This window comes from Canis lupus, chromosome 1 (assembly GCF_003254725.2).
Source record: "Canis lupus dingo isolate Sandy chromosome 1, ASM325472v2, whole genome shotgun sequence".
NCBI lineage: Eukaryota > Metazoa > Chordata > Mammalia > Carnivora > Canidae > Canis > Canis lupus.
In genome coordinates this window covers 89,551,379-89,575,000 of record NC_064243.1, presented here as the reverse complement: position 1 = coordinate 89,575,000, position 23,622 = coordinate 89,551,379, and the positions used below count along the sequence as shown (strand labels likewise).

The 23,622-nt window shown below is 44.8% G+C and overlaps 1 protein-coding gene across 2 annotated transcripts in view; it reads right to left on the bottom strand.

Annotated features, from left to right (window-relative positions):
* The window catches only part of KANK1 (KN motif and ankyrin repeat domains 1), a 207,706-nt gene that overhangs the window by 168,599 nt on the left and 15,485 nt on the right, over positions 1 to 23,622 (bottom strand). Inside the window, exon 1 of one of the 2 annotated variants that reach the window (XM_025423395.3) lies at positions 3,586 to 3,729. The exons of the other annotated variant lie outside the window; for it this stretch is intronic. The gene's annotated coding sequence lies outside the window, so the exon portion shown is untranslated. Of the gene's footprint in view, positions 1 to 3,585; positions 3,730 to 23,622 lie in introns of those variants that run through there. 2 annotated transcript variants of the gene reach the window in all.

Below are 23,622 nucleotides of genomic sequence, written 5' to 3'. Positions count from 1 at the left end.
TCTTCCAGCCTCATCTTTTCACCCCTACTGCAACTGAGAAAAGCCTGAGAGAGGGAGAGAGGTTTCCTAACTTTGGCTGTTCCCAGCCAGACCGGTGGTAGTAATAATTAGTCATGAACTGTCATCCCCCTTCATGCCCACCTCCATCTCAGCTGTCCTCCTCGGCCCCTCATCTCTCCTCCTGCTTTCCCTTCGTCTCCCAAGACGGGAGACACAGCAACACAGAGGCAGGAGGGCTAGACCTCAGGACCCCTAGAGCTACGTGATCTTGGAGAAACTGCTGCACAGGTGGCAGGAAATTCATCTGGAGCCCAGGAAAAGGAGGAGAGGAGTCTGATCCTGTCCAGAGACAGGCTGTTCAGGAGGAGGATGAAAAAGCAATGGGATAAAACAGAGTGATTACAGAGCTTTCTCCCCGACTGCTGGGCCTTTAAGCCCTGCCACCCACAACCCAAAGACCCAGAGCTGAGAGGCGGCAATGTTCACAGGTTGCCAGGCATGGCCTCTCACTCCTCAGAGAATCTAATCTGATAAAGGAGTCCAGGTTCCTTTGGGTCCGTGATGTTTCAAGATGACTTATCTGTTCCTGCTGCTGCTGGACCTGGAGGATTATCCGGCTGAGTATCTGCAGTCAAGCTTCTGTCTTAATGCGGGAGGAGTGGTGGACAGCACCGTGTTATTAAAGAACGAGTGGAGTTTTGTAATCGACTTTCATAAAACCCCAAGATGAGAAGTTCTCTTTTAGAATTACCGATACCTAAAAAGGTACTAAAAATTAAGACCTCATGGTGGGGGGTGGGGGGGGTGGGACTTACCACAGGTTAAGTCTGTATATTTATTCCACCTACAATGTGACTTTTTTTTTTCTCCAATTTGGAACTTTTCTTTTCTTTTCTTTTCTAAGATTTTATTTATTTATTCATGAAAGACACACAGAGAGGCAGAGACTTAGGCAGAGGGAGAAGCAGAGGGAAGCCAGATACGGAGCTCCATCTCAGGATCCAGGAATCACAACCTGAGCTGATGGCAGACGCTCGACCACTGAGCCACCCAGGTGTCCCTGGAGCTTGTTTTCTGACTCTCTGCATCCAATCCAGTGCTGTTGAGACTGCTGACATTCCAGGCATGCCCATATAGAGAGAAAGTCCTCACCCCAGAGGGCCTCAGTGATGTGGAAAAGACCCAAGCCCACCGAGAAGGTCTTCCCTGGGGAATGTTCTGACCCCAGGACTGTGTGTACAATCCCCCAACCCTAATTAAGGATCATTTTCCCCCTCTAGAAGCTATCAAAAGATGAAAGCTGTCCCAGGAAGAACCACGCTCACTTCCTCTGGACAGACAATAGGCAGCCACCTGCTTGGGCTTTATTCACCAGCTTCGGAGTTCCTATGTCATGGAGTCACTGCCGTTCATACACCCCAGAGGACAAGGAGGAGAAAGAAACAAAGGAGCCAGGTGGCTCGGGCAGAGAGAAGAGTGGGGTGGCTTCTCTCCCACACCCCCACACTGCAGCCTGGGGCTCGCTGCTGCCCATCTCAAGCTGTGCGCAGACAGCTGTGTCAGCCACAATAGGAAAAGGAAGGAAAAATGGTCCTTCCTAAGGATTGCCTGGCTTTTTATTCTAAGGGAACAAAACCTGGTAAACATGAAACATAGCCTGTCTTGAAACACCACTGAGGCGTGTTAGTTGGTAACTCCTTTACCAGTTAGGTTTGATCTGCCATCAACAATTCCTTGGCAAGTATGGCAGAGTCTGCGGGGGGGGGGGGGGGGGTAACTGGCCTGAGGTCATACCTACGGCAGGAAGTCAGGGGACAGAGCTTCACAGTAGGGTCTGGATGGGATACTCTCCACTCTCTCTATTGGAAGGCTCTGGAAAAATAGGCCCGGAAGAAGAACTGTCAAAGTGAGTGTTAAAAAGAAATAAAGTCATAGAGAAGAAAAGTTGAAAATTCATTATATATGCTTTATTTGCCTCCATTTCCTGTGGAGTAAGTAGAAAAAGAAAATAAACTTCTTTGAAATTAGTGATGATATTAAAATGAAAAGAGGGTATAGGATTTCATCTATAATTTCATGCAGTATCTAGTTCTTGAACCAGACTTTAAAATTCCTGCTCTTTATATATTTATGTCTATTTTCCCCCTCCATAATTATTGCGTAAATAAAACATGTTAAAATTCTAGTCAGAGGAGCATTTGGGTGGCTCAGCAGTTGAGGATCTGCCTTTGGTTCAGGGTATGATCCCAGGGTCCTGGGATCGAGTGTCGCATCGGGTTCCCCAAATGGAGCCTGCTTCTCCCTCTGTGTCTCTGCCTCTCTCTGTGTATCTTTCATGAATAAATAAATAAATAAACAAGACCTTTAAAAAAAATCCTGATCAGAAAAAATTTCCACTAAATTAGTCTAATTCCAAAAAAAAAAAAAAAAAATCCCTTTACCACGGTTAACACTTTAGGATATGCAAACGCAGATATATAAATACTTGGTGAGTTGTGAGAGGACCTTTGTTTATAAAAATTTCTTTGTACCTACTAGGTTGTTTTTTTTTTTTTTCACACAAGTCGTGAATATCTCTTTGTTGAAATAAACACAGATTTGTTTGCATTCTCTTTGCAAACATTCTTGGCAAATATCCCTGCTATTTACTGCTAAAGCAGTCCTAGAAAGCAAACGGGGCATCTACGCACGCTGCCAGAGATCAACAGCCTAGAAGAACCAAGTTTGCCTGCTGCAATCACGGAATCAGGAACCCTCCATACACCACGAACAGGCCTTTAGAAAGCCCTCCAGAGTTAGTAACTCAAGTAACCCTAACAAAGGAGTCTGGATTCTTCCCTAAAGAATCACCTGCTGGTAGCCTGAAGGAAGAAAAACCTCCACTCATCATTTCCACAGAGGGTCTGCAATATGGTTTAGAAGGACGACTGATGTTACACAAGGGGAGGGATTCTCCTAATCACTCTCTCTCAGTTATTTAGCCATAGAAGATAGCCTTTCCTCAAAGGAATTACCATCCAGGATTTTTAGTACATGTTGCAAAAGGAACCAGCCAAACCAAACGACAAATAGTCTTCCCCCTTCCCCCTTGCACGGCACGGGCTGGTCCGCCAGGGAAAATGAAAAGCTCTAGTGTGTTTCATTACCGTTTTGTGGGCTTGTAGACGGAGTTAGGACTTTACAAACAAATACCCCAAAGCCATGCTTGTGTCATCTGTCTTGTGGTATTCAGTGTGCAGGAAGAGAAGTCTTATCAGCCCTATCTATTTATTTATAGGAAAGACAATTTAATTGGAAGGGGCCTGAAATCCATCTCTACATCCAGCAATTAATTCAGAAAGGACCCACCCACGACCAAGGCTCATTGCGCAGTCCAAGTGGCCGGAGGCTCATTACTGTCGCCACCAATTTAAAATTAAGACCCTTCTCGCGCTCAACCCACGAAGTCTCACTGCTTTGAGCACTCTTTGCTGAAACTTCACATTAGGCCTGTTTTCATTTCGCTCAGGGGCTTCAGGTTTACCCACTGTGGCAGGGTAAAATTATTTCTGAAACGGAAAAGACCGCTGGGCTCTTGGAACTCACCCAGGACTCTCCTCGGCCGGTCTGTTTTAACAGATTTTCATCAGGTGTCTGCCCAGCGACAGGATGTTGTGGCACGTTTTCCTGTGCATTGGTCCCAGGACGCCGCCAGCCTCACGTGAGGGACTCGCAAGACTCAGCAAGCCCCTGCAGTGTGCAGAGCACAGGTTATCCAAGGAGCAGCTGCAATCTGAGAAGGCTGGAAAGGGACAGCGACAGGGAGCCGCCCATTCCTTCCTCTCCTCCCCCTGCCCCGACTGTTCCAACCACGACTGACCTGGGAACACAGTTCTGACGTTGCTGAGATAATGACCTGATCTGTTTCCCCAACGCTGGGGGGGCTGCTGCAACCCTAGCTGGTGAGAACCGTCCGTGCTCTGTGCTTCCCAAAGCCAGGAGCGAGCCTTGCTTCCCAAGCCAAGAACACTTCCTGACTCTCCCTCCAAGCCTGCCGGTCGAGGGGCCCCGCATCCAAGCCTTATGGCCCCGACAATGAACTGCGGGCTACGTTAGATGCGCCAGAGCGACAGCCGTCTCCCCGCTGCCAGAACAGGTTTCCCGCACCAAACGGCAGCAACACACAGATGCCTTACAAGGTGCTCAGAAATCAGGACGCACCAGTACCTTGCATCATAGTACTGGGGCGGGGTGGTGGGGTGCGGGTGTGGAAATGCCTGCAGGAGACAAGCGACAACCCGATAAGGAAGGTGACATGGCCGAGATGAGGAGACAAGAGGAGGGCAGCCACAGATGAGGCTGGGGCACAGGCCAGGAGGACTCTGCTCCCCGGTTCACACCTGCAGGTCCTGCCCTCCCACGCCCTCCACTTCACACGCAAACATCCTGAAATGGAAAGGTTCACCTCCACCGAGGTCTCTCAACCTTTGTTCAACCAATGTTTCGGGCTGGATGCGTCTGTGACATGGGGGCTGTGCACCGCAGGGGGTTCGGCGGCACCCCGGGCTTCCACCCACCAGATGCCTGTAGTGCCCACTCGCTTGGTTCGGTCTGTAATAAGCAATAAATGTCGTCACAGATGGCCAAATCCCCTCCTAGGCAGAACTGTCCCCCACTGGGAACTGCTGAGCACCCGAAGCCACGGCACGTCGGGGTTCAGTGTGCACACCAGACAACGGCGCTGGCTAAGGGGGGGCGTGTGGCAGCGGCACCATCACCCACGGTCCAGGGACCGTGTCCACCCCCAGGGGGCTCCCCTTGCTTCTAATGCCCTCAAAGGCCAGCAGGAGCCCTGCCTCACACGTGAGTCCATTCCCATGGCTGCGTGGGATGGGATGCCGGAAACCATGCCCTTCTGCAGGTTTCCTCGAACCCCCTGGGATCCACATCCTCAGGCTCCTTTGCAGGGTGCTCTGCAGGGGCTGGCCCTAAGCCCCCTCCTCCCACCGTGGGCCTCCACCCCCAACTGGGTGATCTTGTTCCTTCACAGCTGCAGGGATCATCTGCACGGGGCGGGGAAGCTCTGCACAACCTGACCCATGGTACACATTCTCTTTTCTGAACTTGACATGCACAGTTCCCACTGACACTTCCCTCTGATATCCTGCAGACCCTACAACTCCACTTGCCCCGAACTGGGCTCATCTCCCTACGCCACACCCACCCCACACCCTCCTAGAGTCCTCCCACTTCATAGCAAGCAGCTGGGCCCCCCAGGAGCCTGGCATCGCACCTCTTTCACCTCACAGAGTTCCTTCTTCCACACCTCCACACCGCCCACCTCTCTCTGGCCCCGTGGCCCCAGCCCAGGCTAGGTTTCCCTTACCCAGTGCTGCTACAGGTGCCCTGCTCCTACCCCCAGGCTAGAGGGCGTTTCCCAATCTGGGCTTCTAGTTACAGAACTCACCCGGCTTAAAACTCAACGATTTCCCACCACCCTTGAGATCAAGTTTAAAATTCCTTTTTTTTTTTTTAAAGATTTTATTTATTTATTCATGAGAGACACACAGAGAGAGGCAGAGACACAGGCAGAGGGAGAAGCAGGTTCCCTGTGGGGAGCCCAATGTGGGACTCGATCCCAAGACCCTGGGATCACACCCTGAGCCGAAGGCGCTCAACCCCTGAGCCATCCAGGCATCCCAAGTTTAAAATTTCTTAACATGGCTAACCAGGCCCTTTAGGACCTTACCCCTACTCCACGCACTTCCCCGACCCTCCTACCCAACTCTACCCTGTAATTCAAAATCGAACTCAACTCAACTCTTGGGCTGTGAACAAAGGATGCTTTCCCACCTCTGTCTGGAACAGCCAGCCCCTGCCAAATGGACGTCACCTGGCTAACGGCACCTCATACAATAAGACTTCACAGAGTGAACCTCCCGGCCCCCCACCCCACTGTTCCAGTACTCTGCGATCCTAGCAGAATGTACTGCCCTCCCCCTGGGGGAGCATTTAACTCTGCAGCCAAACATGCCAGATCTCCTCGCCACCACCTATCAGCTTCTGTCTGGCTCACTCCTCCGCACGGTGCTGGCAGGTCTGCTGCTCACTGCTAACCTCCAATCTGCGATGGCTCATCCTCATGAGTGAATACCAGGGCCGGGAGCCATGGTGATGGCCAAACACATACAGGGTGTGGAACTAGCCTCAAGGAAAATATCCAGGCAGGGAAACGACATAACACGAAGAGTTATATGCACTCAACAGTATGTCTCCAGACGGAAGGTAGGAAAGGGGCCACCCGGGAAAATAATGGATGTTAGGAGATGCAGAAGGGGACAATTATCAGGACCAAGTGGAGACAGTCTGGAACCTCCTGCAAGACAAGGACTAGGACTCAGGTTCTGAAAGTGGTGAGGGGCAAATCAATGGGCATAGAAATTAGCCCAAGAGGGGTTCCGGGGGCTAAGTCGATTAAGCATCTGCCTTCAGCTTGGGTCATGATCCCAGGGTTCTCCGCATCGGGCTTCCTGCTCTGTGGGGACCTGCTTCTCCCTCGCCCTCTGTCAAATATATGAATAAAATCTTAAAAAAAAAAAAATTAACCAGAAAGAGGTCAAATTTTGCAACAATTAACCTCTTTTGTAATCAGTTGAGTTTATCAGGTTTTTTCAAGTGAAAACATCTGGTTTGTGCCCCCCACCCCAAAGCACTCCTGTGGTGTGAGAACCATGGGTCACAGGGTAGGCCGACTCTCTGCCATAAAAGCACAAGTAGCAACAAATCCAAGGCTTGAGGTTCTTCAAACATCAGTCTTCTCACAACAGACACAATTGGACAGAAATACTAATAAACAGAGTGAAAAGTTGACTCGTTACCTCCCCTCACGCTTTGGTTACACGATATTGAAAAACTGGAAAAATCTCAACCAATAACCTTTACGGGTATCATTTGTGAAGGACATACTGTGCCAGGCGTCTTGAAATATGCTTTTGCTTAATTCTTACAGCCAGCCTCTGAGGGGAGTACTAGTATGTCCGCTTCACAGGTGGGAAACAAGTTCTGAATGGACATGACAATTCTCCGTCAAATCTGACCCCTAACCCTTTGTTCTACGTCTTCTCAACCAAGTAACTGACCGAGGAACAGCGCCCAGCTGCTGTAGCCCACCTGTTTGAAGGGACTTCGGCAGGTATCTATAATTAAGGCAGGAATGTTCCAACTTGAACCAGTTGCTGTCATTTTCCTTTTAAAATTAGCTCTGGCCTGAGGCAAAACCTGCCTCTTAAGTACTTCAGATTTTTCATCAATCGTGGAGAAACCTTTACTAAAAAGCTGCAAGTTCTTTCTTTCTCCTTTCTGGATGGTTGAGAAAAAAGAATCCCAGAATGCTTACGACCTCTGCTTCTCCTTTATATGCAACTTGTTACCCAAAAAAGGGGGTCCTAGGCCCCTTGGACTTTGTGCACAGTCTCCTGATCAGTTGTCTGGGAAAAGAAGCCATTTACTCTGCGCTCATTACACATCAAACATTTTCCAACACTGTCTTTCTTAAATACATTCGTATCCTAAGTTGGGTGCTGTGATCACCTCTACTTTACCTCTACTTTACATGTTAGTGAGCAGAAGCTGAGAGGAATCCAAAGTCTGTGCTCCTTCCACTCTGGAGACCATGCTGACTCGGCCACAGTCAGCCTGGCAGGCTGTCGTCCCTGCAAGAGCTCTGCTCCAAGACCAAAAAAGACAAAGATCTTAACAAGGATGGAGGGCACTAAGGGTAAGATGAGAAAATAAAAGGAGCGGCCCTGCAAAGAAATTAGATCTATGTGCAGTGTTAAAAACTCAGCAAAAGGGGCACCTGGGTGGCTCAGCGGTTGAGCATCTGCCTTTGGCTCAGGTCATGATCCTGAGGTCCTGGGATCAAGTCCCACATCGGGCTCCCTGCAGGGAGCCTGCTTCTCCCTCTGCCTGTGTCTCTGCCTCTATCTCTCATGAATACATAAAATCTCTTAAAAAAAAAAAAAACACAGCTAAATAAGTGGAAAATAGAAGACCATCCCCCTATAGGTCTCTCAGCCTCGGCACTAGTGACTGGCTGGATAACTACTGGTTTGGGGGCTTCCCTGTGTACTGGGTGGTGTTTAGCAGCATCCCTGGCCTCAAATCACCCAATGCTGGGAGCACCCCTCCCCTGAATTGTGACAATCAAAAATATCCCCAGACACTGCCAAATGCCACCTAAGGGGCAAAATCACCACCCTCCCCTGCCACCACCAAAGCCCCTTGAGAAATACTGCTCTAAAAGAGGTGCCAAAATACATAGTAACAACTGGTCATTTCGGGGCCTTATCTTCACAAGGCACACATTTTCCAAAGTTCTTTTTCTACATGCTAAGGTGTAAATTAGCCAAATGCAGAAATCATCTTAAAAGAAGAAAAGAGGGGCAGCCCCGGTGGTGCAGCGGTTTAGCGCCGCCTGAAGCCCAGGGCGTGATCCTGGAGACCCGGGATCGAGTCCCACATCAGGCTCTCTGTATGGTGCCTGCTTCTCCCCCTGCCTGTGTCTCTGCCTCTCTCTCTCTCTGTCTCTATGAATAAATAAATAAAATCTTAAAAAAAAAAAAAGAAGAAAAGAGTGCCCTCAAATTATTCATTCATCAGGACATTAGCGGCATTTAAGAGATAGTGTTTACATTCCCCCAGACCTGTGGTTTGTCGAGAAATTAATTTATCCCATCCAGGCTTTGATCTTCAGGCAAATTATTTCCTGAGACAAGATTTAACTTGTGACGGACCCTACAGGCTAACCAGCTGTCAGAGCGGAACTGGCATCAAATTCCAGGTGGCAAGGGGAGAGTGTGCTTCCCGACCCTGCAGAGGGACTGTGCGCAGTAACACAACCCAATGCCACCGAGGGGTCTGATTTTCCCATGAAACTGCGATACAGCTTGGCTTTGTGTTCAAAGGAGAAAGAGCTTTTTAGGAGGTGGGTCAGTTTTATGTACCAGCACTAGTATTTCTGTGACGGAAGGCTTTTGTTGTTCTTGTTTTTATTTCTTAATTTCACAGCAAAGAGAGTCACACCCAAGTAATCTCTTTGCTATTTTTTTTTTAAAGATTTCATTTATTTATCCATGAGAGACAGAGAAAGCGACAGGCAGAGACAGAAGCAGAGGGAGAAGCAGGCTCCCTGCGGGGAGCCCGATATGGGGCTCAATCCCAGGACCCCAGGATCACGACCTGAGCCAAAGCCAGATACTCAACCATGGAGACACCCAGGCATCCCGATCTCCTTGCTTCTATGGCTGGTTTTCACTTAAGAGGAAAGGAGGAAGCTTCTAGTCTTCCAACAGCTCTTATTCGTCTTACACCTGTTCTGCAAGGTATATGCTGCCAGCCAGATGGAACAGATGAGCCCTGAATAAAACACTTGTTGTATCAGCATCTGCATGCTTAGCCTATAAGAATGCTGACTGCAAGCGAAGACTAAAGAGTTAATTTTACTAAGTATTCATACCTTATTTTGTGTAGTACACAGAATAAAGCACCCCTACAGCCCCACCAAAGATACCCAAGTCTTAATTCCCAAACCTAAGTATCTTATCAATGAGGTCATTGAAGATGTGCCTCAAGTTAAGGACCCGTGAGCTGAGGAGTCGCTTTTGTTATCCTGGTGGGTCCAATGTAATCATGAGTCCTTGAGAGCAGAGCTCTCTGGCTGTGAGAAGTCTTCAGAGAGACAGAAATGGGGCAACAGAAACAGTAGCTGGAGAAATCTGAAGTGTGAAAGGGATTCAATTCACCATTGGCGGCTTTGAAGATGGAGATAAAGGGTCCTGAGCCAAGGAAGGGGGTGGGGGGCTCTAGAAGTTGGGCAACGAGGAAACAGATTCTCTCCCAGAACCAGCCCTTCCCACCCCTTGATTTGATTCCAATGCATCCTATGCTGACCTTCTAACCTACAGAACACTAAGATAACATATTTGTATTGCTCTCGGCCTTAAATCTGAGGGCTCTGCCATGGCAGGGATGGAAAACTAATATAGTTTTTGGTGGCTGGAAGTGGGCTGCTGTTGTAACAAAAACCAAGAATCGTGTCAGTGGCTTTGGAACTGGGTGGTGGGTGGGCCTGCCGGAAGTTTGCGGAACGCTGTGGAGAAAGTCCAGACAACCTTGAGCATACCTGTGAGGAGACACAGGGACAGTAAGGAGAGCTAGGGAGACGCTCAGAAGGAAGTGAAGGCCATGGAGGAGGAACCCCAGATTGCCATCGAGACACCCATGTTGTCAAGAGCAAAGGAAATCACAAGGACTACCAGTCTAGCATCCGCTGCTTGCTGTGGACTGAGAAAGAGCAGCCCCCAAGGGGTAGAAGGCACCTGAACATCAGAGGGGTGATCCCACTGTCCTGCCAGGTGACCTGGGGTTAGACAACCCATGGGAGCCACACTTGGGGATGACCACAGCACCCACCTCGCAGTAGATGGGATTAATGAGGTCACGTGGGCAGAGCTCTCGTCCAGTGCCTAGGACAGGACAGGCACTCAAAAATTCTTGTATCCGAGCTTAGAAAGAAGCTTGGCTAGAGAGGAAGGCATCCTTCCTTTCTCCCACAGGAAAGCATGGGATAAGTCTTCCCTAGGGAGGACTGAGGATCCATGCATAAAAGAAGGGAGGAGAGGCAAACCTGCATGTGCAGGAAGCCAGTGTCACATAAATCAAAGGCAAGATTCGGGAACTCAAGGCAGAGAAAGACAAAAAGGGGACCGAACTGTTTCTCTGGGTGACTCTATTACTGGAAATGTGCCAACTGCAGCCTGAGAACACTGGGCAGAGATACTGTGCCCCTCTCGGTGCCAACTTGGACAGGAAGTGATGCGGCTGGGTCCCACGGTCGAGAAGCCAGCGGGAGGGGGTGACGGGGGGCATCCTCAAAGAAAGACATCATTTTTAATTCTCCGGCTGGGCTTCCTACCTTAGCCTCCCCCTCGCCCCTGCCTCCCACCCATCTCCATCCATGAAATTATAATATACAAGGAGCATTAGAAAGACCATGATTGTTCTGACAGGGGCCCAGCAGAACAAAAATTTTGCAGACGCTCCTAGAATTTTGTACGTAGAAGGAGTGACAGGTATTGTCCTATTGGAACAATATATTTTTTTTAAGTCTTGGTGCTTTCCTAAAGTTTCTGGGAGAAGACATCCCAAGGAAAGAAAAGAAAGGCACCAAAAGCATTTGAATATCCCTTCTGTCTTTTTTTGCATCTGTGCCCTCAACTATAAATTACCCAGGATTCGCAGTCGAGAGTTAAATGCCAGCCAGCAGGGTAATGCATAACTAAGAGCAAGAAATAGGCACCTTAGAAATGATGAAGATAAGGCCAAGCAGCAAGGAATGACACCAGTCTCCCCTAGTAGGTTGGTAAGATAGGTGTCTGCCCACACAGTCCTCCTTTTCTGCCTAAAAGTCACTTTCTTTCTTTGAAGAAAACCTCCTAGCACCTGCAGAGAAGACACCACTCTTCCGTTTCTGTCTGCTGGCAGTAAAATGCCCAGCCTCCCGGGCAGCGTGATGAAGGCACGCATGTTTATGAGCCAAGCACATGTACCCACTGAACACAATGATGCTTTCAAAAAAAGAACAAGTTTCAAAAGTTCTGCCAACAATCCCATTGTTTTGGATTCACAAACTGGAAACGCATACATTTCTGCACTACATTTTCTGAATTTTGTCAAGTTGGGTAGATCTAAAGGCCCATTCTTCACACTCCCACGGTTTGTCACTCAGTGCCCTTTCCAAGTAAACCCAGAAAGGCAGTTATCGGAGCAGATGCATTATCTGGGTGGGCACAACAACAGAACTGGATCTTATCTCTGCCCACCCCCACCTTTCTCTGCTCCTCAAGCTGCAAACTTCTGCTCACCCTGGGGATTAAAAAAAAAAAAAAAAAAAAAGCAGCAGACTAAAGAGCTAGATGATTTACCCTCTCCTCCTTATCTCAACCCAAATCTCTAGAATCTGGGAGTGTCAGCAGGTGAACCTCCAGATCCTCCTGAAAGAAGGATGTGCCTAGTGATTTGGTTTTGCTTTTCATAAACATGAGAAGGAGGAGAATGGCTCGGAGACAGTAAGATAATGAATCTAGCTACTGAAAACAAATTCCAGTCTACTGCTTGAAGAGGAAAACACCACGATGGGTGGGAGGTGTTCAAAGCTCCCAGGGACCTCTGCATCTGCATCGCCCGCTCCCATCAAGAGCTAGCAATGCTGCCCCAGTTTTTTTTTTCTTTTTTTTTTATGCTGCCCCAGTTTTGACCAAGCTGGAAGAACCAGCCTCTCTTATCTGGTACTTGCCACCAAGGTGATCTGGACACCAGAACATAATCTGGTAAAAATGATTCAAAAAAAAAAAAAAAAAAAAGATTCACAATTCAAATAAGTCAAATAGTTCAGGATTGGGAGATCTTAGTGTTTTTTGGAGGATAAAAATACACATGTATGAGACATACACCTCTTCTGGGGGCATAAGAGCTTTCCTAGGTTAAGTACTCGGACTGTGCCAGACATATTGTGTATTTGATCAATTCCTTACAAAGAACCAGTAGCTCAGTGTTCATTCTTCACTTGAGGAAACCCAGGCTTAAAAATGTTCAACAACATGCCCAAAGTCACAAGTTGGTAGACCTCAACTCTGAACCCAAACTTAGGCTCATACCCTAAGGATTAATGCCTATGATACACTGTGCTCAGCAAGAGAACTCCAAGAACAGCAAGGAAAGGATTCCTCCAAACCGCCCCGGGGGCCCAGCAAATTTTACTGACAAAATTAATGATTATCTCCCTTTTTCAACCACCTTTGTTCCTGCAGGTGAAAACCTCACACACCCAGCTTTGCCTCTGTCTGACAAGACGTCACAATAACTCCCTGGCGCTACTTCTAAGCAATGCACATATTCCAGAATGCCTTCCTCTTGAAAGCATCACCACCCCTGCATGACAAGACTCCGATTCCCAAACTGCCCTGACCCGCAACTGCATGGCACCTGGTGCAACACCTTCTGGGCGTTACCCAGCCTCTGACCACAGCCACCTGCCACCTCCCACCTACAGCTGTGTGTACACGGTTTATTATCCCACAACGGCTAGTGCTCCTCCTGGCTGAGAGAGAAGAAAAACACAGTTGATTGAGGTGCTGCCGTTGGGAAGGAAATCTCTCAAGTACTCCAGAAATCTGGAAGTCCCTCTCTTCGTAAGAAGCTCAGGTGGTTTTACCCAACTTTCCAGAACGAGTGAAGACTGACTGTATTTTAGTCCCAAGCTTAACCAGCAAATTGTAGGCACAAACCACGTAGCCTAGTGAAGATTCTCTAATAAGAAATGTGACAACTGTAGATCCCAACATTCAAAAAAATTATAAAGTAGAACGGTGGTTGTCAGGGACCAGGAGGAAGGGAAAACGGGGAGTTAGTGTTTAATAGGGACAGAGTTTCTACCTGGGAAGATGGACAGTGGTGATGGCTACGCAGCAATGTGAATGAACTTAATGACACTGAAATGTACTAAACGTGGCTAAAATGGGAAAACATCAGCAAAACTTATCTTGCCATTCAAGTGTGTCCTTTGGAAAACTCTTGCTTACAAAGGGAAAGGAGGCCACAGCACCTCCCAAAGCAAATCACTGAGACATCCTGGCACTACATGGAAGAATTTAAACGTGAGTTAAATTTTTTCAGAGCTCCTGAAGAAAAAAAAAAAAAAAAAGATGAATGCTCTTGAGTTAGTTTCTACTCTGCATATACTCTATGTCTAAGTGAAGCCAAAGTCCTCTTTGAGTCCCCTAAGGAAAGGACTGACTACAGCGCCTTAGAGCAGCCCGCTCATTCATGTCTGGGATAAAATCTTGCAAAATTCACATGTTGAAGCCATAAACCCTAACGTGATGGAATCTGGAGGTGAGGCCTTTGGGAGGTGACGGGGTTGAGGGGAGGTCATGAGGGATCAGTGCTCCCAGAAGAAGAAGTAGAGTGACTAGAGCCCTTGGTCTCTCCACCACATAAGGACACAGCAAGAAGCACCAGCCAGGAAGCAAAGTCACTCTCCCCGGAACCCAACCATGTAGCACTTCCATCTTGCACTTCAGCCTTCAGGACTGTGAGAAATATGTGGTTGTTAAGCCACGTAGGCTGGGGTATTTTATTATAGCAGCCCAAGCTAAGACAGGTCTCCTCTGCATTATATCTGCACTTGTACTCACATCCAGTTAACGGTTCCAACTCACTGCCATTGGGAGAAAAACAGTTCCTAAAATGACTCACTCGTGCACCTGTACTTGGGGCACCACAGCTAAGGTGGGCATCCACACGAGTTCTCTTCTCTTTCTTGGTGTCACAACACAATATGTCTGCAGCCTGGCTCCTACAGACACACACTGAGAAGTGACAACTGTTTCTTCCACTCTCAGAGGCTTTTCAGAGTAACACTGAGGAGATGTCAAAGGCTGTCATGACTCAGAATGAAATGGTCTCTAGTTCACTGCAATCTCGTTTTTTTTCGTTTTTTTTTTTTTTCATCTCAAATGAAGGTTTTGCACTAGGAAAACCACCAAGGCTACTGCATCCCCAGCTGATTACTGATACTGGATTTTCAACACCTGAGAATGAACTAAATTGCATCTCAAATGACTCAGAGTCCCCACCATCAAGCCTCTCACCCAACTCTCCAACTTAAGAGTTTTGCTTTGTGATTGCTGACCTATTTAATCGTTTTTCTTCCCTCAAGACTAAATGCTCTGACTTGTAAACCAATCTTGATCCCAAAAGTGAATAATTAAGTACTTTTTACCTGTTTTGGTATCTTGTTTCCCCCCACTGGAAAAAAACAAAAATAGTAAGCTTAACATTTGCAAACCCTAAACTGTACTAACATAGGTCAGTTACTCCTGAGTGACATAAAATGCTGATTGGTCTCCTTTAAATTTTCCACAATTCACCTTTAAATGTCACTGCAAAATTGGCAGTTAATATCCACATCAACAATAAAATAAAACAAAATAAAAACCTGATCCTCCCTAATATCAAAACAGGTTAGAAAACCCTTAATAATGAGAAGTGTCACATTAAAACATGAATAGCAAGGATGATCAACAGAAAAGTCAAGAAATGGACACAACTAGCATGTGGGATTTAATATATGATAAAGGTGGCATTTCTGACCAAAGGAAGTAAATGGATTATTAAGTAAATGGCTGGGAAAACTAGTAGCCATCTGTGTTATAAACTAGTAGGGATCCCTACATTGTAAAATAAATTCAAGATGGGTGAATAATATAAATCTAAAAACTGAAGGCAAAGAAGTAACAAAAGCAGCCCTGGACAATTAAAAAATAATAACTTTAGGGTAGGGAAGGCCTTTTACTCTTTATGGTATTAAATTCAAAAGCGTTAAAATAAGCAGCTGATAAAACTGTTCTACCTGGAGAAATGCAATATAATCCAAGTCAAAAGACAAATGGTAAACTAGGAACATCTCCAACTCTCATCACACATAAGGGGTTCATTTCTCTTGTACATAAAGTGACACAAATTGATAACTAACAGCCCAATAGCAAAGGATAGAACAGTTCACAGGAAGGTAAATACAAAGAGCTCCTATGGGCTCATGAAAGGATGCTCAACCTCCTAAGCGAAATGCAAATTAAAACCACATGAGATACTGTTATTCACTTATCAGATTGGCAAAGATGAACAAGTTTCATAACATAACACATTGGCAAGGATGTGAACAGACAGGTATTTTGTACCTTGCTAGTGAGAGTAAATATATTAGCACAGTTTCTATGAAAGACATTTGGGGCAATATCTACTCCAAGTACAAATCCCATGTATCCTTTTACACAGTGATTCTGTATTTAGGATTTGATCATATGTGAACAAAATAATATATGTTCAAAGTTATCTCTTGCAGGATTGTCGCAAATAGCAAAATCAAAAGGAAACCAATTTGACAAAATACAGAGTATTTGTAATAAGAAAATACTATGCTGCTCTGTTTAAAACTACAAAAATGTAAGAAAAACTCTATCTGGAGGAATTTTAAGATGTTTGGTTATATAAAAAGAGTAAGGTGCATAACAATATGTAAAAGTATGTTATTTGGGATTTTAAAGGGGGGAGAGAATATGACAACATACACACACACTTTTTTATTTAGTGTTTTTTAACTTATGAGTATCATCAGTAGCAAGAACCCTGATTTCTGAGGAGGGAATATGATGGCTAGTGGCAGGAATTGGGAGACTTTTCATTCTACCCTTCTATATCATCTAAATTTAAGCCACTTGTCATCCATTTGAAGATTGTCTTTTAATTCCACAAAATGGTTATAAGTAAAGCTGACGAAATTTACCAGAAATTGGAATAAGAAGATAAAGACCTAGAAAACAGAACAGAAAAAGAAAGAGGATTGCTTCAGAAGGACCAAATATTTGAAAATGGAATTCAATCAATAGAAAAGAGAGAAAGCTATCAAAGATAATTAAAGAAATTTTCCAATAACTAAAAAATATAAGTTACTAGGTTGGGAAGCCCACAGAGGGGCCAAAAAAAAAAAAAAAAAAGTCAATGAAAACAGGCCAATATTGTATCTGGGACAAAGAAAAGACCTAAAAGCTTTTGAAGAGAACAAGGGGTAAAGGTTCCAGCTTTCATATAAAGATGGAATTTTTGGGGAGCAATCTTTTGAAAGATCTCAGAGAAAAGAATTTCTAAGCTAGGACTGTATACCTAGCTCAACTATCAAGTGTGGGTCGGGGCAGAGACAACTTAGACATGTCAAATCTAAAGAAACATCTCTTCCATGAAACCTTTCTCAGAAGCTATTGGCCAATGCCCTCTACCAAGATAAGAGACCAAAAGAGACAAGGAAAGAGGAATACCACAGGATTCAAGAAGGAAAAACACAAGGCATCTCTGGGTTGATGGGAACACTTCATTAGGACTTTTAAGAGCAATGGATCGGATAGCTACCCTCTGGTCTTCAAACATAAAGAGAAGGTTAGACTTCCATTTGAGGGTAAATCAGTGAGATGTGCATACAGCTAAAAAACAAAACAATTATTAACTCTGGGTAAGAACAAGCTGTATGAGGAAGGAAATGTTTCAATGACACATCTCAGTGGTGAATCATTTTCATAGTAATAATAATAATATAAACATTATACATTAATTAAACAAAAATTGTATTCAGATGATTTGAGAAAAGAGTATTGGAAGAAATTATAAGAACTACAGTCTCGGGATCCCTGGGTGGCGCAGCGGTTTGGCGCCTGCCTTTGGCCCAGGGCGCGATCCTGGAGACCCGGGATCGAGTCCCACATCGGGCTCCCGGTGCATGGAGCCTGCTTCTCCCTCTGCCTGTGTCTCTGCCTCTCTCTCTCTCTCTCTGTGACTATCATAAATAAATTTTTAAAAAAAATTAAAAAAAAAAGAACTACAGTCTCATCTTCCACAGTACGAAGACAGTAAATAATATCTAAATAACCTATCCAACTGAATATCCAAAAATAATGTAACAAAATAAACATCTAATTTTTATTTTAAAATGACTAAGATGGAAAAATAAAACAAAAATTCCTAGTGCTTTTGTGTTCTCTGACACCCGATTTCTGTGAGAGGTGGAAACAGGGAGATATGTGGATCTGTACGAAGAATTTAAGGAAAAACAACTTGAACAGGAAACAAAACTAATTTGTCAGAGCCAATGGCTCTAGGTAATAGGATTTTTTAAAACATTTTATTTAAATTCAATTAATTGACATATAATGTATCACTGGTTTCAGAGGTACAGGTCAGTGATTTATCACAAACTAAAACTACAGCTCCTTCAAGTACCAAATTCAATTTGTTTAAAAACTAGGTGTGTGGTTTCCAAAGAGTTACTGGGCAATCTCCAATCTGGTTCTAATGATGACAGTGGCCATGGGAGCAGGGAAATTGGCACATCCCTTGATGCTCACTATCCTAGAGCACAGTGCCCACATCACCACATGCCTGCTTAAATAAGAGGACAACACTTACTGGAGTCATTAACTCAAATTTGGCCAACTCAGAAATAGGAAATTCTGCAGATTTTCATAAGCATCTATGTGACAGAACTTGCTAAAACTGTCCAAATTAAGAAGAGATTTCTCCAAAGATTTTAAGCCAAGGTGAAGTTCCAGAAAGACTTTTAAGCTATGGCTCTGTTTATTCCACACAACTGCCCCCATTTGGAAAGCATGCACTAGGACATCTGTTCTTATGTGTCCCAACTGAACAGCCTACCATTAATTTAATCCTCTGGGTTTTGACCAACAACTTATTTTGTTGAACGGTGGCAAGAAATTCTTCAAAGGATCTTCTGTCAGAAATTAGTATCCTTGGGTCTAAAGAAGCAGAGTTTGCAGTTGACAGTAGCTTACAAGTATATTAATACTTGTACGTGTGCAATTCAATCAAATAAAAGCTTGGAGAGGTAGCATATGAAAATCACTGTTTCAGAGGACTCATCAAACCTGTAAGCTGCACACTCCCTAAAACAACGGTACTGATCTAGCTGAGGCTCAAAAGAAAGCCAGCTATAAGCAAATACCTTATATAAACTACCTCTCCTTTGCAGAGTGGATTTGAATTCTTACACACCATTTATGCCCAAAGGTTACTTTGAAGGGTCTAATGATAAAAGACATAGTTATTGTCAAAAAATGAAAAGAACTCCCAGACAACTTTTCATCAAGTGAAGGCTGGGGAGAGGGCAAAGGAGAAGAGGGGTTGTATTATTTTACCAACATAGTGAAGTAGAGCTGAGCATCAGACTTAGCTCCTGGCCTCCTAGTAGCCAGAGCAAAAAGGGAAATATGATGAATTATGCAACTTTCATAACTGGGGAAAAAATTAAAAGTCCCCATTTATCAGGGAAAGAGATTTTTTTTTTCGTAACATGAACTGACACATACAGCTTCCCTATAGGAGGGACTGAATGGGACAGTGAACCCTTTTTAGTAGTAGCTCATCCAACAACAAATATCTATTAAGCACCTTCTGTGTTTCCAGGCTCTAAGAGTTTGGTATATGTGAGCCAACAAACCAGATAGAGAACCCTACCTGGGGGAAGGCCATATTCTGCCCAGGTAGAAAGACAATAAACAACAAACATAATAGTAAGTTCCATGATGAGGGAGGGTTCGGTCAGGGGGCTAGAGGTAGTGAGAGGATGATGATTTCAATTCTGAATCCACAGTCAAGGTACAGAGGACAGTGACATGGGAGCAAGCACCCAGCATGAGCAGACATGGGGATGAGAACATCGGAGGCAGAGGAAGCAGCCAGTGCACAGGCCCTAAGGGGAAGCACAGAGGCAAATTTGAGGAAGACCAAGGAGGCCTGGGCTGTTGAGCAAGGGTGAGGGGTGAGTACAGGAGAGGAAGGTAGACAGTACCAAGGGACTCGCTCAAAAGAGTCCCAGAGTTCACTGTAAAAACTTTTATGAAAACAGGAAGCAAAAAGGGGGTTTGAGCAAAGTCCCATCATCTGACTCATCTCAACATTTGTTGTTTTTAAAGAGCCACTATTGGGGCTCCTGGGTGGCTCAGTTGGTGAAGTGTCTGCCTTTGGCTTGGGTCATGATCTCAGGGTCCTGGGATCGAGCCCCACGTCAGGCTCCCTGCTCAGTGGTCGTCTGCTTCTCCCTCTCCCGCTGCTCCTCTTCCTGCTCACGCTCTCTCTCAAATACATTAATAAAATATATTTTTAAAAATTTTAAGAAAATAAAGAACCACTGTTGAGAATAGATCTCAAGGACAGAGACAGGGAGACCAGCTACAAGGCTCTTGTAGTAATCCAGGCGAGAGAGGATGGTAGAAATGGAGAGGAGGAAGATTCTGGATAAATTCCTAAGGGAGAGTCAGCAGGATTTGCTAATGGACTGAAGTGTGAGAGAAAAGAGAGTGAAGATAAACACACAGTTTTAGGGTTTTGCCATCAATGGAAACAGGAGAAGCTGTGGGAAAAACAAGTTTGAAGATAAACCAGAAATTGTTTTGGCCACATAAGGTGGCCACAGAACACAACTGGTGGAAATATGAGGAGGTAGGTAGTTGGGCATATAAGCATGGAGTTGGGGAAAAAGTCAGAGCTGGAGAAATAAATGTGAAATTGACCAGAATATTAATAGCACCTGAAGCCATGAGACTGGATGACATCACCAAGGGAATGAGAGTCTACAGAAAAGAACAGATCAAGGACTGAGCCCCCTTGGGCCCTCCAAAAATCAAGGAGACGAAGAACCAGTAACGGAAAGTGAGAAGGAGTGGCCAGTGAGCTAGGAGGAGAACCAGCAAGCGTACAAAATTTGTAACATGAACAGGCTTTATGTTGTCCATCAATAACAGCGAAGGGCGTCTCGTCAAAGTTCAGGGAAAGTGCTTCTTGGAGAAGCTACGGCACAGCTAGCCAGGTATTTAGCTTCTGGCCCATTCTGGCTCGGTTAGCAGGAGCTGTCAGCACCGAGGGAGGCAGTGAAGGGAAAGCCAGAGCAGGTCACAGGCCTGAGCAGGTCATGAGAACAGGACCACAGAGCAGGTCACAGAGCAGGTCATGAGAACACGGACAGGCACACGCTCCTAGCCCAAGGAGCTTCCCAGGGCCTGCAGAGCGACCTGGGTCAGATGCCAAAGCAGCTCATCGCAAAACACCAACCGCCAACCCAGCGTTAGTGTGCAGTGCCTTCCCGAGCTGTTCCTGCCCACGGGCCACCGCCTGCTGCCAGTTTAACCCCACTGTCAGTCCTGGGCTTGCGTGGCACACCCCACAGCCCACCACGAGCCCCTTCCTCGTTAGCGAAAGGGCCGGGAAAGAGTCACTTGCTAGAGACTCGGTACAAGAGCCAGAGACCCCAGCAAGCCGCGGGCATACACACCTGTTTGTGAGAACAATGGACAAAGGGCACAGAAAGGGGATTTCTTGTCTCTCCTTCGCTCTCTGTGCACACTTCATATACATTTAAGGGCCCTCTTAACATGCCTGAATGCACCCAGTAGGCACACTCTATGTATTTATATCCAGCCTTGTTCTGGAAAGGGCTTCAGGCAACTTTCAAAATGAGACTGAACGATCCTTACCTTAAGTTTAAAAATGGAAAAAAAATGTAAAATGCAGAACAAGGGAAAGTAGAACGGAATAGTAAATAAGGTGTAAATTAGGAAAAATGGCAATCATGAAACTGCACATGGTTGTTTAATAGCAGGATTACATTTGGTCAACACAGTAAGAAAATCAAGGTCTCTGATGAGATTCGTATCGTTCAATAAATCAACATCATCTAATATGGGGGCCCAGGGCAACTTTCCTACTGCTTCTTCATAAAAGAGCTACTGAAAGACACGAATGAGATGGATGTGTTAGAGTTTCCCATGGCCATCCTTGAACTACTTCCTATCCCTCAATAATGCAAGCTAAGGACCTAACACATGGCAATTTAACAAGAAATCAGAAAGTAAAACCGGCATCGAAAGTACCCAATGTTTTGATGGAAATGGTGTGCAAAATCCTTTAGAATTTCACAAATGGACGCTATTTCTCAAAAACAAGTTTTCATTAATACTTGGGGCTGATTAAGTGTTACCCATCAAGGGTTGGTCCACTTACCTTAGAAGCCAACCAATTATAGTTAATAATACTGGGTTATTTGAAAGTTGCAGAGTGATCTCAAAAGTTCTCATCACATCAACAGACACACAAAAAGCTGCTCGACATCACACATCATCAGGGAAATGCAAATCAAAACCATGAGATATCACTTCATACCTGTCAGAATGGCTAAATAAACAACATAAGAAACAACAGTGTTGTCAAGGATGTGGAGAAAAAGGAACCATTGTGCATTGTTGGTGGGAATGCAAACTGGTGCATTCACTCTGGAAACCAGTATGGAGGTCCCCCAGAAAGTTAAAAACAGAAATGCCCTATGACCCAGACTACTGGGTATTTACCCAAAGTATACAAAAACACTAATTCAAAAGGCTACAAGCACCCCTATGTATACGGCAGCATTATTTACAATAGCCAAAATTATGGAAGCAGCCCAAGTGTCCATCCACAGATGAATGGATAATGAAAATGGGTATATACATACAATGGAATATTACTCAGCCGCTCAAAAGAATGGAATCTTGCCATTTACAACAACATGGATGGCTCTAGAGAGTATAATGCTAAGTGAAATCAGTCATAGACAAATACCACATGATTTCACTCATATATAGAATTTAAGAAACACACAAAGGAAAAGAAAGAGAGAGAAAAATCAAGGAACAGACTCTTAACTACAGAGAACAGACAGATGGTTACCAGAGGGGATATGGATGGAGGGCTGGGGAAATAGGTGAAGGGGATTAAAGAGTATATTTATCATGATGAGCACTGATGTACAGAATTGCTGAATCACTATATTGTTCACCTGAAATTATTCTAACAGTGTTTATTAGCTAATTGGAAATAAAATGAAAAACTTTAATAAAAAAGTTCTTATTACACGGAAAAAAATTTGTAATTGTGTGGTGATGGATGTTAACTATCATTCTGCAAAATACATAATATTGAATCATTATATTATACAGCTAAAGTTAATATAATGTTTATATCAATTATATCTCATGGTTGTTTTTGTAAAAAAAAAAAAAATTCAACCAATCAGAAGAAGTCTCAGCATTCTTAACAAAAATTACAGAAACTAGGGGCACCTGGGTGACTTAGCTGGTTAAGCAACTGACTCTTGATTTTGACTCAGGTTGTGATATCAGGGTTGTGAGATCAAGCCCTGTATGGAGCTCTGTGCTTAGTGGGACGTCTGCTTGAGATTCTCTGCCCCTCCCCAAATAAATAAATCTTTAAAAAAAATAATAACCAGAAACTATGCAAGACTCTTGCCTAAAGAGATGGCCCCCCACTCCACAAAAGGCTGTGGGGGCAAAACTCTAAGCATGGCCACGTTTCCCTGCCGGGCTCCCAAAAAGGGTTCTGAATCTCCCCAACACGCAGATGGGAGATAACCACTCAAAGCATTCAAGTTTCATACCTCACAGCATGTACAATTGCAATTTGCCATCTTTCTTCAAAGGGTTCTGATTTTGTCCTTTGTCAACACTAAGACAGAAATTCCCCAGTAAGGATATTGACAATAGCTCAGCAATTTCACTTAAAAAAAAAAAAAATACCAGGACAGATTCACTAAGCCCTAATAAATTTCAGTTTTCTCCAAAAGGCTCATGTCTATTCTTCTTTTTACAGTGTCATCTGCCATCGATTGGCTGCCAAAGCCATATTACTTCAGGCAATTAAACCAAAGACAATTGGCCAATAAGATGGCAATAATACACAGAAAATCAAGATATAAAAGTCAAGAGAGTAAAAAGAGTAACTTCCTGTTTAAATTCAGATGCAGACCCTTAAGAAACAGTGAGTGGAAAGTTACCAAATTGTGAGCACAGCTCTCCAACTCATAAAAGATTAATCAGTCCTGTATAAAAACTAGACTCTGTTTTCCATATGTAGGCAGATTTCTGAAGCATAACTTTTTCAAAACAAACCCCGAAATACAGATGTAATCAG